Source organism: Anser cygnoides, chromosome 3 (assembly GCF_040182565.1).
Source record: "Anser cygnoides isolate HZ-2024a breed goose chromosome 3, Taihu_goose_T2T_genome, whole genome shotgun sequence".
NCBI classification, from domain to species: domain Eukaryota; kingdom Metazoa; phylum Chordata; class Aves; order Anseriformes; family Anatidae; genus Anser; species Anser cygnoides.
In genome coordinates, this window is record NC_089875.1 from 26,897,085 (window position 1) to 26,913,736 (window position 16,652).

General features: G+C 39.4%; 1 long non-coding RNA gene across 2 annotated transcripts in view; it reads left to right on the top strand.

Moving 5' to 3' along the window:
- Window positions 1-12,267, top strand: part of LOC106031637 (uncharacterized) — a 69,867-nt gene extending 57,600 nt beyond the window's left edge. For both annotated transcript variants that reach the window (XR_010830140.1, XR_010830141.1), the window contains one exon: window positions 1,654-12,267. This is a non-coding gene — a long non-coding RNA (uncharacterized lncRNA). The remainder of the gene's footprint in view (window positions 1-1,653) is intronic.
- Window positions 12,268-16,652: the final 4,385 nt, after the last annotated feature.

Genomic DNA, 16,652 nt, shown 5'->3' on the forward strand with positions numbered 1-16,652 from the left:
CTTTAACAGATGACATGACATCTTCTTATGTCATTAGAGAGTTGTCTCCTGTTGACTCCTTTTAATATGCTTTCTCTTCTCTAGACTTGCTAATTAACAGCAAGAATGCAAAGGAATTGGATGACAAAGACTATTTTGCATTCAGTAGCTGATGAGTAAAATTGTCATGTATGCATTCTGCAACATAGATATATTTACTTTTTAAATACTAGTTTAACTTCTGGACAAGGACTTTCTCTTTCTCTTTTGGACGTGAAATTGTATCAGCAAAACAGGTTTTATGCAAAGGTTTCTTTGCTTATTGTCCAGGACTTACCAACTAGAAGTCTACACAGATTTCAAGGAGATCATGAACATCGTATCATTCCTGCCCTTTCATGGTCTTTCTTTTAGAAAATATTTCTTTATTCCTAGTGGTGGTAGATGAAACCTTTGAGAAATAGTTTAACCATAAACATATGTGGCTTTGCCACCTGACACTGCAGGTGACCTTCAGGTGGGGAGCAGTACCCACAGCTGATGTCTCCTTGTGTGAACCTCAGAGAGGTATTTGTTAGGTGAGCGCAAAAGTCTGCTTTATACAGTAAAATCAGTTAATAGTGGATGGAGTTGACATGCCAAATTTCTTGTCTGTGAATGGCTCTTAATACCACAACACCAACTTTGTATGGTGCCAGATAGAAAAGAAAGAGACTTTGCATTAGATTTTTCCTAGTTGGAGGCCTGAAGTGAGGCATTTGGTCTCCAACTGAATTGAGACCCCACTTGCAGTAGTGCATCCAGGTCTGGAGCCCCCAGCACAGAAACGGTGTTGATCTGTTAGTGGGTCCAGAGGAGGGCTATGAGGATGATCAGAGGGCTGGAGCACCTCTCCTACAAAGGTAGGCTGAGAGAGCTGGGGCTGTTCAGCCTACAGAAGAGAAGGCTCTGGGGTGACCTCTTTGCAACCTTTCAGTACTTGAAAGGGACTTATAAAAAAAAAAAAAAAAAAAAAAAGAACTCTTTGCTTAATCAGATATTGCCAGGATGAGGGGGAATGGTTTTAAACTAAAAGAGGGGAGATTTAGATTAGAGGCTAGGAGGAAATTCTTCACTCAGAGGGTGGTGAGGCACTGGCACAGGTTGCCCAGAGAAGCCGTGGATGCCCCGTCCCTGGAGGTGTTCAAGGCCAGGCTGGATGAGTCCCTGAGCAACCTGATCTAATGGGTGGCATCCCTGCCTATGGCAGGGATGTTGGAACTAGGTGATCTTTGAGGTCCCTTCCAACCTAAGGCATTCTATGATTCTATGAAGTCTTGCCTTACTGAAACAGATGCAAATCAGGTTTCATTTGTCAAAAAGCTCCTTGTCCTGTGTGGAAGGTTCACGGTGTGAAAAATTCAGAGTCCACTTACTCCCAATGTCTGTGGACACAACATGATATAATTTGGTGTCATAAAATAGGATCTGCCTGTGGTCCAGGTATTCACATGGGTATTTGTAGAAAGGTGTTGTTCAACATACCAGTTGTCTACAAGCTGGACCAGAACTATCGGAAGTTGTCTTGGATGGTTCCCGCATGCTAAGAGTGCTTTTAAGGAGAGAATAGAATAGCATTTCCTACAGAGAGGATTATATTGATGATATTGATTAAATAAATTACTTGTTTTTCAGGAGTCTCCCACTGAACTCAAAATATCCCTGATCAGTGACGCCTACGACTGTCTTCTGAAATCACAAATATATGATCCCATAATAAGTATCTTTTATCAATCTGCATGAACAATTTTAATAGAAAATGTAATTCCACCTCCACCTCAACTGCCCCTTCTCAGCCTGGGCTCTATGGAGCTAAAATTTAGGCTCTCTTACTCTACCATAGTATTATGACCTGTTTACATACCTCATTCTCTGAATATATTTTTCTGTAAAAAATGGGAAATGTGGAAGCCTCAAGACTCTGAGCTAGAGCTGTTTTGTAAATCCAGAAAAAAATAGAAAGACCCATTAATAAAACCCCTCCATTTTGTAGCAACAGTACCATGAGCAGTTTCCATGGAAACTTCATTTGCAGGAGAAGGAAGTGTTCATTTTACAATTAAATTATAAGAGGTAGTTAAATTTTTGATCAAACACACATTAGAGCACGGAGAATTCCCAGCCAAGTGCCTCACACTGTTTAAAAATAGGAAAAATACTGCAGTATCCAGAGAGTGCTGTCTGGAATAATATGTGGAGAGGGAATCTGCAGGTTAAATCAAAACAGTTTCCTCCAGTGAAAGACTCCAGTATTTGGTATTTCGTTCCCACACAGCAAGGGCTGAGCAATGGCTGGATTTGGCTCGTACTTGCAGTCCGACCTCAAATGCACTCTTTGGCTCATTAGCCATGAGGATAAGTGCAGGATGTGATGACTGCAGCATCTTACAATTATCTGGATAGATAATGCAAAGTCCTGGTCCCAAGGGTCTGCCTATACTGTGGTTACTGCTATGTCATTTTTACTTAACACTGTTCATGCAGATTTGCCTGATTTTGCTTACAATTATCTATCTCCAGTATATGTTGTAGTCCAGTCACATGGAACATCACATAGGATAATTAGATGCCTTGACAGTGAGGTAATTTGGTCAATTATCCTAGGCATAGCACATGATATTGGTACAAGTAAACTGCTACTGATACCTAAATTAGATATTTTAAGTTTAAATCAGGCCTATATGTTCTAAAGCAGTACAGACATTCCCTAGTAAACTTTGTGGGGAGAAAGTATCAAACAGCTAGAGAAATTATAAGAAGTCAGGCTGAAGGGAAGAGGCTTAGCAAGAGAAAGAAGCAGGAAGTGGAAGGACTCTGTGGATATACTGCTTAGGAGTATATATTAAGGCTTCTGGCCCAAGGTGGAGAAGATCTGGACATTAGAAGGGAGCCAGGGTGAGGTTCCTTGAGTTGAGTAAGAAGCAAGTGAAGGATGATCTCTCAAGTGCAGAGGGTCACAAGAGTCTAGCGAAGCAGCGAGAAGGACTAGGGAAGGTGGTGACATCCCTCTGAACATATGAAAACTGAAGGCAAGATCCTGCTGGAGTAGAAGGTGCAAGATCTGATGACAGATTGACAGAGATATTTCCAAGAGTGTGTGCATGTGCTTATGGCATGTGACAAGGAAGTTTCTGATGTTAACCTTTCAGGAAAGAGCCTGTGTTCTGATTAGTCTTTGGACGAACATGTCGTTGGGACTCTGTCTTTTCCTGAACTAGTTATTCATCAGAAAACTTAATTCACTAAGACAATGCTAGGAATTTGGCACATTTCTGTTTGTTTATTTTAAAGAAGCGTAGTAAATTTGTAGTTATTCTTATTAGATTTGTTAGCGTAAATTCCGGATACAGTAGGAAAACTTTACTCATCTGGAACACACAACAAAACAATAACAGATCGTGAGGGATGATTTGCTGTTCTTCAGAAATCATGACTAACTTTCTACCTTCCAAATCATATAACTGAAAAAAAAAAAGGGGGAAGAAAAAAAAAAAAAGTGATGCAATTTTTCTTTTCCCTTGTTTTCTGAGTCTTTATAGTCATGTTTTTGAGATGTTTTCTGAAGATATAAGCACTAGAACTTCTCCTTCTCTAAGAAAACATTTGAGAATTTTGAAAGAAAACACTATCAGACTGAAGGATAATCAGAGAATTTTAAGGCATAAAAGTTAAAGTCCACAATCAAAAGGGTTTAAGAAGCTAAAAAATGTTCTGGCAGAGCCTTAGTCAACCTAACTTAAAATCATCCCAGTGGTTCAAACATTTTATTTATTTATTTACATTTCTACAACATGTTGGTCTGAAAGGAAATTGGAGTACTGTTTACTGAGCATTGCTGCATATCAGTGAGTCCATGAGCCGGGACTTGCCAAGGAGAAATCCATTAAGTTATGGGTTAAAATGAGACTGTGATTGTGTTGAGTCCAGCTACTTGGAATACCAGAAAAAAGTCATGACTGTGTCTCCAAAGGCTGTACAGCAGATTTAATGTCTGTTCTTTTTTCACTCTAACTTACAGCATTGTCATTTTTAGTACCGAACACAACAGTTTGCCTCAGCAGTATGGCAAGGTATCTATTACTAACTGCTTTGTAAAATGATGTCCAAGCAGGCTGTGTGAGTGAGATAAGAATCCTGTGAAAAATGCGAATGGTCATTAGGATTTTTCTAACGTGAACTAATGAATCTAAGCCTTATGGTTTTATATTGGTTAACTGTGAGTTAAGTGCAGAAGTCTTAAATCAATATTTATTTGCAAGAAGAAAATGAAGTTCAAATTAACTTATGAAACCACATGTAACTTTTAGGCAAAGTATTCCTGTCATTGAAACAACTCGAGCAAACTCGAGCAAGCTGCAGACAAAGACATTTAAAATACATTAAGCTATCAACACAGCAAGTTTTCACCAGCAGAACAAAAAAAGAAATTTCTATGCTCAGTGCAGAGCTGGCTGTAAGGATATGGCCAGATCCATACTTTATGGCTGTGGAAAATGTTGCAGCAGGCCACACTCTTTGGTGAGTAGGAAAGCCCATCCAGGTTATTCATCCTTTTGCTGTTCCACATGCTGCTTCAGAGAAACTAATTTTCTAGGTTAAGCTATGATTGCTCCAGGGTGAATCTTCAGAGACATTGTTTTCTATATAAATTTGATTTCTTCTCTTGAATTTTGGAATTGTAGATGGAGTACAAATTGCATGAATTGTGGCCCTTTAGTCCTTTGCAGCTGCACTGATAATATACAGAAAGTAAATTGCTTTGTAAATAATAGTATTTCAGAAAAAGAACATTTGTCTTAATAGCAAGACATTGTGTTCCCCCAAGAATATGTGTTATTACTGTTAGTAGCTGTTAGGGGACACTGAAGAAACATTTACCACAGTCTGAAATGAATAAGGAAGGACTTATGGTAAACAAATGCCCAATTTCTCTCATTAAGAGAAAGAAATACTTCAGTAATCCACAGAGTCCAGTTTAAGCAATATGTCATACAGTTACTACACTGGAAAAGCACCATGGAGAGGACAGGGAAAGCACTGGAAATACAGGGCAAAAGAAAAATAAGATTTTTATCACAGTTTTAACATTTTACTTGGTCTTTCTGAAATCAAGATGGAGGGGAAAACAAAAACAAAATTCTAGGTATATAGGAGCAAAGCAGCATATATAGATTTACTGACTGCAGAAGTGGAGAAACATTATTTTTCCTTTGTAAAGGTTACCTGTGCAAAACTTCCCAGCTGAGTCTGGTGGTGAGAGTCTCCAGCCTTGTGGGACTTCACACCACATTGCAGCCCCAGTGCCCGGAGCCGGGACCTGCGGAGGTTCCTTGGTGGTTCTGGCACCCCTGGGACAGCTTAGCAAGGGAGGGCAAGAACATGCATGCATGCACATCCCCAGGGTTCTTCATAAGCCTAGCAGGAAGCAGCTTCATTACACGTATAGTATTCAGACAAGGATTCTGCATATGTGTAAATCATGTAGAATAATTTCAGGTAACCATTAAGGCTGAGCAGGAATAGTTTTCCATTTGCCTTACACGTTTCTGGGCACATTACTGGGTATGTGGGGAAATTAAGTAAGACTGATCTTCCCCAGGTGTGTTTGCAAATAACAAAAGCTATCTGATTTTTGTCACAGCTGACACTTTTGATTGACAAATTAGAAGCATCAGATCACTGTCAGACACTCATAAATCATTTGATTCAGTGCTGTGCAATGCATGACAGGTACACTGTTTCAGCTACGTTTCACTGCAGGGGAAAGTCAGTGATTGAAACCAGAGCTGATGACTATCCAGTTCACACATTTTTCAGGTGAAAAGCAAAATGTAAACAGTTCCAGTGAGAACCTGAAGCTGGAGCTGATCTATTCCTGCAGAGTATGGAATTACATTCTTTTAAATTTTTAATGGCCCGTGAACACCTCTGGCAGAGTTTAAATTCTCTATCGAATCATACAGCCCACTTCTAAAACCCTGCTGATAATAATTTTTCATTACATTCCATGTAAGTTAGGAGACTAAAAGGATGAAACGTGTGGAGTTCTTTTATTATTATTTGCCCATAATAAAAACGCAGGTCTTCCCTAAATTTTAAGTTGTAAAAAGTATATTCACTGGGGAAACGTTATAGATTTTTGAAAATTTCTGTTACCTGCTGGAATTGTCACCTTCCACGGTAGTAAATCTGAACAGTGGCAATTTTGTTAAATAGTCAAAAAGTTTTATTCTTTAATCTAGATTGAGATGGACTTTATTTAAACTAAGAGGAGGAAAAACGCTGAAGGGTGCACATGCTACTTTAAATTTATGCAGTGCACTGAATAGAAATGTCTGCTTTTGATAGCCCACTTGTGTTACACAAGACAACAAAAACATTTTTCTTCTTGATCTTCTATAAGATTCCTTTGATATATTTCAAAACTTCTTTACTAAACCTCCATACTAGCTATTGCTGTGCAGGAATAAATTAAACAAATTCCTCCAATCAAGGCAAATATTGAAGCCAGAGGGGAAAAATAGATTTCATATTGCACTCTAATAAAATACCTTCTTGTGAAATCTTTTTTGGTACAATTGTGTTTTACTCAGTGATGAGCACTAGATAATCAATCTAATCTCTGTTTCAGAGATATTTAATGCATAAAAATTATTCAAACAAAACAACAAATGATTTATTTTAGCATTAACAGCTGCCTTTTATATTCTAATAGTAGATGACTGGCATTTCTGCACCTAGTTTCTTGGAGTTTACCATCAAGAGCAGTGTTTGGGTAACAGAATAAACAGAGTATGAAGCAGAAAGGCTGGGAGGGATAAAGATATCTCTTGTTATATTGCCTGGACAATTTCATCTAGAAATTACATATTTCCTTAAACCATTTTACATGGGATTTCTTCCCTGCAGATTGAATTTCACATACAGTGAAGAGTTTTTAAAATTGGCTGAGTTTAATTAGTAGCTTATTCTTAATCAAAACCATGGTTCTGGCTACTTGGGACTTTGGAGATTTGTATTTGTGAGGACTTGGTTCTTAGCTCCATAAAAATTATAATTAATTCTAGTGGGTTTTCATTTGTGAAATGGAGAAAACTTCTCTCTTTAAAAACCTTTCTATGTATAAGCAGATATTTGTGTAATTGAGTCTATCTGAAAGGGCTTCTTAGGAAAAAGGTTTGGTTCTCAAGAGCACTGACTGATATCAAGTGCGTCTCACAAAGTCTCTGTGGAAAGGGGCTGCTCCCCTCCTCGGCCATCCCATGAAAAAGTACTGTTCTCCTAATGGAGGAGACCAAACTTCAGAGAAATTGGTGGCCTCATACAAGTGGCAATTATCCATGATGGGTGTCTTTAAAAGTCCTCTTTTCACAGAAACAGAACAAGTTACTTGTCCAGTCAGAGTTTAGTACTCAGTGGGAAAAGCAAACCTCACAGTGAACATTTTTTGGATTCGAAAATAAATTACAAAGTCAATTCATAATAATAATTCGTAGTCATTTTAACATCTGTCTAAGAAAGAGGTGTTATTTGTCTTCTGTTTACATTAGTACAGTCTCTGTAAATATACACCAGATGTCATTGTGCAATTGCTAAAAACAACCACCTCCATAAAGGGACTGTAGAGGCTGTTTAACTTTTCCTAGTTCAGGGGGAACATATAAAATGTTCCCGTAATTTAACTTACGCCTTTTTGGAAGTTGATCAGTGAATAATTGAATTTGATCTTGATAACTTCAAGACAGAGAATTATCATGTAGAACAAGATTATAAAATCTTATTCATGTTCAGAGAGGGGATGGACGTGTGCCTGTGCAGGAGATTACCCTCTGACCTAGCAGGTCCCTCCATCAAGAGAAGGGAAAGGAGTAATGTTAGTGTGAGAACATTCCTCTTTCCATAGCAGTTCAATTATTATTTCTCAAAAAAGTACTGGCTGCTCAGCCAAACTGAGAGAAGTTGAGAGAGAAAAAAAAAAAAAGACACTTAATAAAGGATGTGTTGGGATCTTTCTGTTGGGGTTGTATTAGATAGTGTAGTGGGCATCCACAGGGCTGACCAGTTCCTCTGCTGCCATGTGTTTGAGTCTGTGGTCTTCTGTGTCCAAGCCTGTATGGCAACCTTGGAATAAAAGCATTTCTTCTGTCTGGCCCTTACAGCAAAGGAGTTAAATATTTCTTCTGGACAATGGACTAAATGGTATGGTGCCGACACTCTTTCCATCAAGAAACACTAGAAGATAACCAAGACCAAATTATGACAGAGGAAAGTGGGGAGAAAAACAAAGAGAAAGAAAGAATAGCTATTGAAAGGGAAGAATAGTCTGAAGAAGACGGCTGAAATCCAGATGGACCCAAAAAGCACCTCAAAGGACAACTAGCCTTTTGGAGTTTTGCTGAGACTTGAGCGGTAACATCTAGGTGGAAAAACAAGAAATTCAAGGGAGGAGAAGATAGGCATGGGGAATGAAAAGAAAGGGTCTAGACGGTAATTTAAAAGAACCCTGTAGAGAATAAACTAGCAAGGAAAAGAGTCTGGAAATAAGAAAGAAGATAAAGCATATGGGAGCTGGGTGGGCAGAGCTGGAAAGGGATGGGTAGCAGATGGGTAGCTTTGCTACAACAACATGTGCGCCTTTAAACCAGTCTGCCTTCTCTTAAGTGAATTGAAGGTCTTCATCAGACTTCTCTCAGATTTGAAAATCTTGGGTTTTGTGGAAGCTGGCAGATGTCTCCCGAAGATGTTATTGATATACTAGCTTTTTGAAGTTCTATTTCCGTGAAGATTTGCCAGGAAAAAAAATAAAATTGTAATCACCTTACTATCCTTTTATCTGGGCTTCACATAGCAGCTTTATAATATTAACCATCTGATGACAGCTTCTTATATATTATTATGTAAATATTTTATTGTGAGTTAGGAATATTCACACTATTCATTGGTAGCGGCATAACTGTGTTGGGCAAAGAATTTTAAATGTGTCGATAAAGTGACATGTCATCATGAATTTTGCTTTTGATATATTTGTACAACCTCGGGGAGTTTTAGTTCTATAATATGACATAATTGCTTTTCTCTATCTAAACAGTGTATTCTTGCGTTACTAAATCCTGGGATTTCTTTAAAAGAGTTAAAAATGTGTTTGGAAAATTTTTTATGTACTTGAGACCAAATGGTCAAACCTTCATGAATCTCTGTACATTTCTGGACACTCATATTCTAAAGACATCTGACAGACATTTTTGACCTAGGGAAAGGCAGGAGGACTTCATACTGAAGCTATAAGCATGGTTTTATTAGCTTGGCTTCTTTAAAAAAAAATAGTTAAAAAAATGAATCTTGGCAAAAGGAATATATCTGTGTGATAATTTATACTATTTTTAAAAAAATGTGAAGATACAATTGTTCTGTATGCACAGTATTTTCTTCTACAACAGCCTTGTAAAGCATACTTAGCATATTAATGTAGGCTCCGATTTTGATTTCAATATGGAACTTGGCCAGTTCTCCATTTTTTTTCTAAAAGGAATGTCTTTCTAAGTAATTAGATTCTTTCCTTAGGACATTTTTCATATTTCATATGCATCTAGCCTATTGTAGAAATTACTTCATTGTGCCTTGTTTTTCAGTGACGGATCAGCTCTTATTTAGACCATGGGTAGTAGAAACAAGTTTACATACCATGGTAAAGACTGTGTCTTTCAGCCAGCATAGCATTATTAACTTCAGCATCATTATGTGACAGTTTAACTAGTTAGGAGTGATAGGTGATAATTCACATTTTATGGGATTAGCATATGTATCTTCTATTCAATTAATAATGAAGGAAGGAAATTGGAGTTCTTAAATAGCTGATGTTTTAAGATAAGACCGATGGGCTGAGGTCAACTGTATGAAGTTCAACAAGGCCAAGTGCCGGGTCCTGCACCTGGGGCGTAACAACCCCAAGCAGCGCTACAGGCTGGGAGATGAGTGGTTGGAAAGCTGCCTGGCAGAGAAGGACCTGGGAATACTGGTTGATAGTCGGCTGAATATGAGCTTGCAGTGTGCTCAGGTGGCCAAGAAAGCCAACAGCATCCTAGCTTGTGCAAGAAGCAGCGTGGCCAGCAGGTCTAGGGAAGTGATTGTCTCTCTGTACTCGGCTCTGGTGAGGCCGCACCTCAAGTACTGTGTTCAGTTTTGGGCCTCTCGCTACAAGAAGGACATGGAGGTGCTCAAGAGAGTCCAGAGAAGGGCGACAAGGCTGGTGAGGGGTCTGGAGAACAAGTCTTACAAGGAGCGGCTGAGGGAGCTGGGATTGTTCAGCCTGGAGAAGAGGAGGCTCAGGGGTGACCTTATCGCTCTCTACAGGTACCTTAAAGGAGGCTGTAGAGAGGTGGGGGTTGGTCTATTCTCCCACGTGCCTGGTGACAGGACAAGGGGGAATGGACTAAAGTTGCGCCAGGGGAGGTTTAGGTTGGATGTTAGGAAGTACTTCTTTACTGAAAGGGTTGTTAGGCATTGGAATGGGCTGTCCAGGGAAGTGGTTGAGTCACCATCCCTGGAGGTCCTTAAGAGACGTTTAGGTGTTGAGCTTAGTGATATGGTTTAGTGGAGGACTTGTTAGTATTAGGTAAGAGGTTGGACTGGATGATCTTGGAGGTCTCTTCCAACCTAGATGATTCTGTGATTCTGTGAAAATACTCTAAACCTGTACAACTGAATATAGCTCTTTTTGAGATCAATGGAACTGTAGTGATTTCCGCTACCAGGGACTCTGCTCCACAAGGTCAGTGTTAGGTTAAGAGTCCCAGCTAAACCATGGCATTCAGTAGTCTGAAATGTGAACAACACAGCTTAAATACTGTTTAGATTTGTAACACAAAATATGACCTGGATCCATAAAATAGAAGAATATGCAATTAAAAAATATTCACAACAAAAAAGCTGTAGGAATATTCAGTGATTTTTCCCTTAAGTGTATAACACTTTTGTATGTATTCCAGGCTCTAGCTTTAAATGCAAAAGAACAAGAACAACAGGAAATGGATGTTAGACAACATTTTTGTGTACTATTACAATTTAATACTATTAACCAAAAGTTGGTTTAATGTGTTTATTGTTGTAGTGAAACTATTGTGAATGTGAAGCTTTGTAGGGGGTTAAAACATCTTGGCTTAAACCATGCATTGTACTTAAGAGTCATCCATCTTAGTCAGTCATCCTTTTTTCCAAGATAAGAACTGTGTTCAGCAAATAACTACTTCCACTATACTGATTATAGTACCCACACATTTCAGTCTCCATTATTCTTCTTATCAAAGTGGACATGTCCCTGAAGAAGTAAGGATGAGATAACAGATGTCTCTATCCTGCAGTGTGGAAAATTACTTCAGACTTCATCTTGATTTGTGAAAAGGCAAACGATGCAGTATCTTCATCTCTGGGAAAAAGAAAGTATTACTGTTGCGTGCCAAGAAGCTTAGAGAGCAAAGGTATCATTCAAGTGTCACTGTGTTTACTGGGATTCATGGCCTCATAAAATGAGATAATATGATGGAATATTTTGCAAGTCATTAAATATGTTCCCAACGATGTGAAGCTCCTTCCTGCTTCCCCTTATTCTTAATGTTAGTCATCTGCAGTAAATATTTTACCAATGACTATCTAAACTAAGCATGAGAACCTGCCTTCAGCAGAGGAGACTTGTTACTAGCATAGGATCAGGTGGCATTATTTCCCTTCGCTGTGCAGGTGGATGCGATAACATGGGTTTTGGCGGTGAGTGCTTTGCCACAAGATGGGAGTGCTTGGCCAGGCGTACCTGTCGGGATGGCTGTGATGAAGTGGCTGCCCTGGAATGCAGCCGCTCCTCACCCTAAGCAGGCTGGCAGTCAGATGTGAGGAGGGCTGCCTGGTTTTTGCCTGAGCTGTCCTCGTTATTAGATTCTTGCTTTCACAAAGAGTCAATTACAGCAGAGATTGCTTTAAAAAGATTAGCACCAAATTTCCTCCTTTTAACAGCAGAAATTTAATCTAACCAAGATCCAGCAGCCTCACTTCCTCTCTCCCTGGAAGTTACTGTTCGGCTCAGACAAGATGCTCTTCTCCTCCAATGCTTTATGAAACTGGAACCTTTGCTGCTGTGCTCCATCAGCAATGCTGACTTTTGGCTCCACCACAGAGGCTTCTGTTGCCAAACTCAAGATGAAGATTACAGGTCTTCTCTATTTTTTCAACACAATGTATAAAGCTCATTGAATTAATTAGTATGTGTGTGGTTGTTTTCTTCTTTCCATTCTCTTGCAGGTCACTGGATTTCTAAGAAATACTATGAGCAAGTACTAACCTCTATTCAAATCTTCTGGGGCTCCAGCTCAAACACAAAGGCTTTTAGGTCCAATACATGGCAAAGGGAGATCTTGACTCACACTTGGAGGGTGTTCTTACTGGACCAACTTGCAAGTCTTTGTGCCAGTAATTTTTCCCTTATTTGCTGTACTTTGCACTCCAGGTTTTCAGCTTTATGCATAATGAAAAATTAGTCACCTAATCTTGTGAGAATAGAGACAAAGAAATGGAGGGTAAGATAAACAAGCCCCTTACCAACACGGTAGGCAGCGATGCCTGCCTATTTCTGCAGATGGTGCAGAACACTGAGACAGACTGGCATGGGCTAACTCTTCGTATGAGTTTTCCACGTGTTCTTTCTTTACTCTCGCAATAGGAATTTTTCCTGAATACAGTTGTAAAAAGATTTGAAATAGTCTTTAAAAACTAGGATACCCTCACTTTACTCTTGCATTAGCAGAATGAGGAAGGAGAGTGTGGCTTCCCTTGGCCTGCGCTTTTCTATTCTTCACACTTTTTTTTTTCTTGTATCACTTGTATGTGTGCTGTATCACTATGAAGTGTGCTCAAACTAGCCCCATATTAAAATTAGTCCATGTCAGCTTTTTCAGCTAGCTCTAATTATGATCTCAATCAGAGTTTATAACACATGTAGCCATCAACCTCTTATTTATATGCATAGAAGTCATTCTGATTCATTATCAAGACAGACTTGAGGTTATCATATACTACTTCTGACACAGACTGTCATTTTACTAAACATTTAAATTATTAAATGAAAGAATAATGTGCCAATATGGCAAATAAAGTCCCAAGAAATTTTCTAACACTTAACACAATTTTAAATAAATTAATAACTCTTAATCAAATCTTTCATCTGAAAATCCTAAGTTCAGAAACTCATTAAGGGAGATATGCATACCATCTAAGGCATTTATACCATATACATACTCTTTCTTGTTCAGGTGGGTAAGGATTGAAAATCATCAGGCTTTACCTGGGTACAGCAATGGATTATCACATGTGAAGATAAATCTTGCTTGAACATACTTTATTGTCACTTGTTGAATACAGGGGTCAGAAATAGGACCATTAGTTGACTAAATAAGGACTCTTAGGAGTGTGTATCAGTATGTATCCTGCTGAACCTACATATTTTTAACATCTTTTTGTTGACAGCAAGGCTTTAGAAAATGTTTTTACTGTCAAAATGAAGAGCTAATAGTGAGTGTTTTTAAACAACTGTAGAAAAGAGATCAGGATTAAGTGAAATGTTCTGTGGGTTCTTTTTTTTTTTTTTTTTTTAAAAGGATCTGATATTATTAAGTACATTTTTTTGTTTTTAGTTCTGTTTTGAGTACAGATACCATTAGACAGATGGATGTTACCATGCTTTATGGCAGTCTACTAAATTACTTTTAATGTCTTGAATATAAACAGCAATACCATATGCTCAAAAGTGCCTCAAGGTTAACAAATGCTCAAGAGCTTGTGCCAGTTCAGATGGGTTTGTATTGGGTCTTTGGAGCAAGAAATGGATTCTAAGAGCATGTGTCAGCTACCAAGAAATGCAAAAAAGATAATTATTTGGTTTGCCAATATTCTTCGACAGAAACCCTGCAGCTTAACAGTGCAAATAAATCCATGAAAACAAGACCGTACAACAAAAGAAAATGATCTTTTTCACAAGAGAATTTAGTGTTCAGTTCAAACAAAGGCTTCTGTTACTTGTCTAAGTCTGGAATAGAGCTGACACTGTTATCATAATATACGTAAAGCAGCAATGTAACATATTCAGAGATTTCTCAATCCCCCAGGCTCCACTAGAGTTTTAATTTATTTTTTTATGATTGATAATCTGATTTAGATTTTTCTGAGCTTAGCTTTTCCTGTCATAAGTATAGTTACATTACTGAAAAAATGTTTAAAATAATAATAAAAAAGCATCAATCTCCATATATCCTTCCAACAAGACAGAGGAGATATAAACAACAGCTAATACATTGCTGACACACTACAAATTCAAAGGAGTCTTACAAAGTACTGAGCCAAAGAAGTCTATTTAAACCATCACAATAAAGCTTGTTTATCAAAGTAATCCCTTCTTGCCCCTGCTCATTAAAGTCAAGGTCAAACGAAGTCCTCTGAGGGAGTCTTTCATCTATTTTATGTGCTTTGGGAGAAAAGCACAATGCATAAGCTGCATCATAGTTTCTAACAGAGCTAAGAGTTGACGATGAGACCTTAAAATACAGACAGTAACAGACAGAAATACATAAAGAAGAAAACAAGAGTTGTAGAATGGCCTGAAAGTATGTATTAGAGTTGATTACTGCCAACACTCTATGCTACTGTGTCGTACAGAGTGCTCTGTAAGGAACACAACAATCTGTCATCTGAACTATTAAATCAGTTTATAGTTTCAGTTAAATTAATTTATGGCCATAATCAAACCCGTTAATTGGTCAGCATGGAACATAAAGAATAGCAACACCTCTGCACTTGAGACTAACATTATTATAGAGGATTTAATTTTAGTGTGACAATAAGTATAAAATTATTCATTTACTATGAAGACAAACTTTTAGCAAATAGAATCTTATGCAAATAGAACCAGAAAGTCTGTTACCAGTTAATCATTTTGATTGTGCAGACTATGCAGCATGCAGCACACATGCAAACATAGCATGAATCTAGATTTGTCATTGTTCAACTCACATGTAGTTTTTCAGGCCTAACATTAAAATCATCTACAGAAGTATGCAATTTTATACCCTGAGTGGTGATGTCAACACACTGGAGTGATGCCATTCAGAGGGACCTGAACAGGCTTGAGAAGTGGGCCTCTGTGAAGCTCATGAAATTCAACAAGGCCAAATGCAAGGTTCTTCATCTGGGCCTGGGCAATCCCCAGCACAAATGCAGGCCAGGCAGAGATAGGATTGAGAACAGCTCTGAGGGGAAGAACCTAGGGGTGTTGGTGGATGAGAAACTCAATGGGCCATAAAGCTGGTGAAGGGCCTGGAACACAAGTCCTGTGAGGAGCGGCTGAGAGAACTGGGGTTGTTTAGTCTGGAGAAGAGGAGGCTCAGAGGAGACCTTATTGCTCTCTACAGCTACCCTGAAAGGAAGCTGTGGGGAGCTGGAGGTCAGCCTCTTCTCACAGGTAACTAGTGATAGAACTAGAGAGAAAGGCCTCAAGTTGCACCAGGGGAGATTTAGGTTGGAAATGAGGAGACATTTCTTCTCAGAAAGAGCAGTCAGGCATTGGGACGGGTTGCCCAGGGAGGTGGTGGAGTCACCATCCCCAGGGGTGTTCAAGGAAAGGTTGGACATGGTGCTTAGGGACATAGTTTAATGGGTGATACTGGTGGTAGGGGGTTGCTTGGACCAGGTGATCTTGGAGGTCTTTTCCAGTCTTAATGATTCTATGATTCTATTAGCCGCTATGTGTGCTTGGAGCCCAGAAAGCCAGCTGTGTCCTGGGCTGCATCAAAAGCAGTGTGGCTAGCAGGGCAACACATGTGATTCTTCCCCTCTGCTCTGCCCTTGTGAGACCCCACCTGGTGTCCTGCGTTCAGATCTGGAGCCCTCAGCACAAGAAGGACATGGGAGTATTAGAACTAGTCCAGAGGGCCACAAAGATGACCAGATGGCTGGAGCACCTCTCCTATGAAGACAAGCTGAGGGAGTTGGTGTTGTAGAGGCTGGAGAAGAGAAGGCTCTGGGGAGACCTTACAGCGACCTTCCAGTACCTAAAGGGGGGCTACAGAAAAGCTGGGGAGGGACTCTTTGTCATAGGGTGGAGTGATAAGGCAAGGAGTAATGGCTTTAAACTAAAAGAGAGGTAATTCAGATTAGATATAAGGAAGAAATTCTTTACTAGGAGGGTGGTGAGGCACCGGAACAGGTTTCCCAGAGAAGCTGTGGATGCCCCATCCCTGGAGGTGTTCAAGGCCAGGTTGGATGGGGCTTTGAGCAACCTGGTCTGGTGGGAGGTGACCCTGCCCATGGCAGGGGGGTTGGAACTGAATGGTCTTTATGGTTCCTTCTAACCCAAACTATTCCATGATCCTGGTGGTACTTCTGTTTGTTTATGTAGAATCAATGTGTTGAAACTAAGGTCATTGGCTGTAGTCAAAATTAGCTAAAGTTCACAGATTAATCTATTATTCCTCTGGGTAGAGTAGGTTCTCTGGTCCTCTGAGACCAGAAGTCACCTGGAAGCCTCTGGGAAGGATAGGGCTGTCAGACAAGTCTGAGAGACTGCCACCTTGCTGCAGTTTCTTGTGCATACCTCAGGT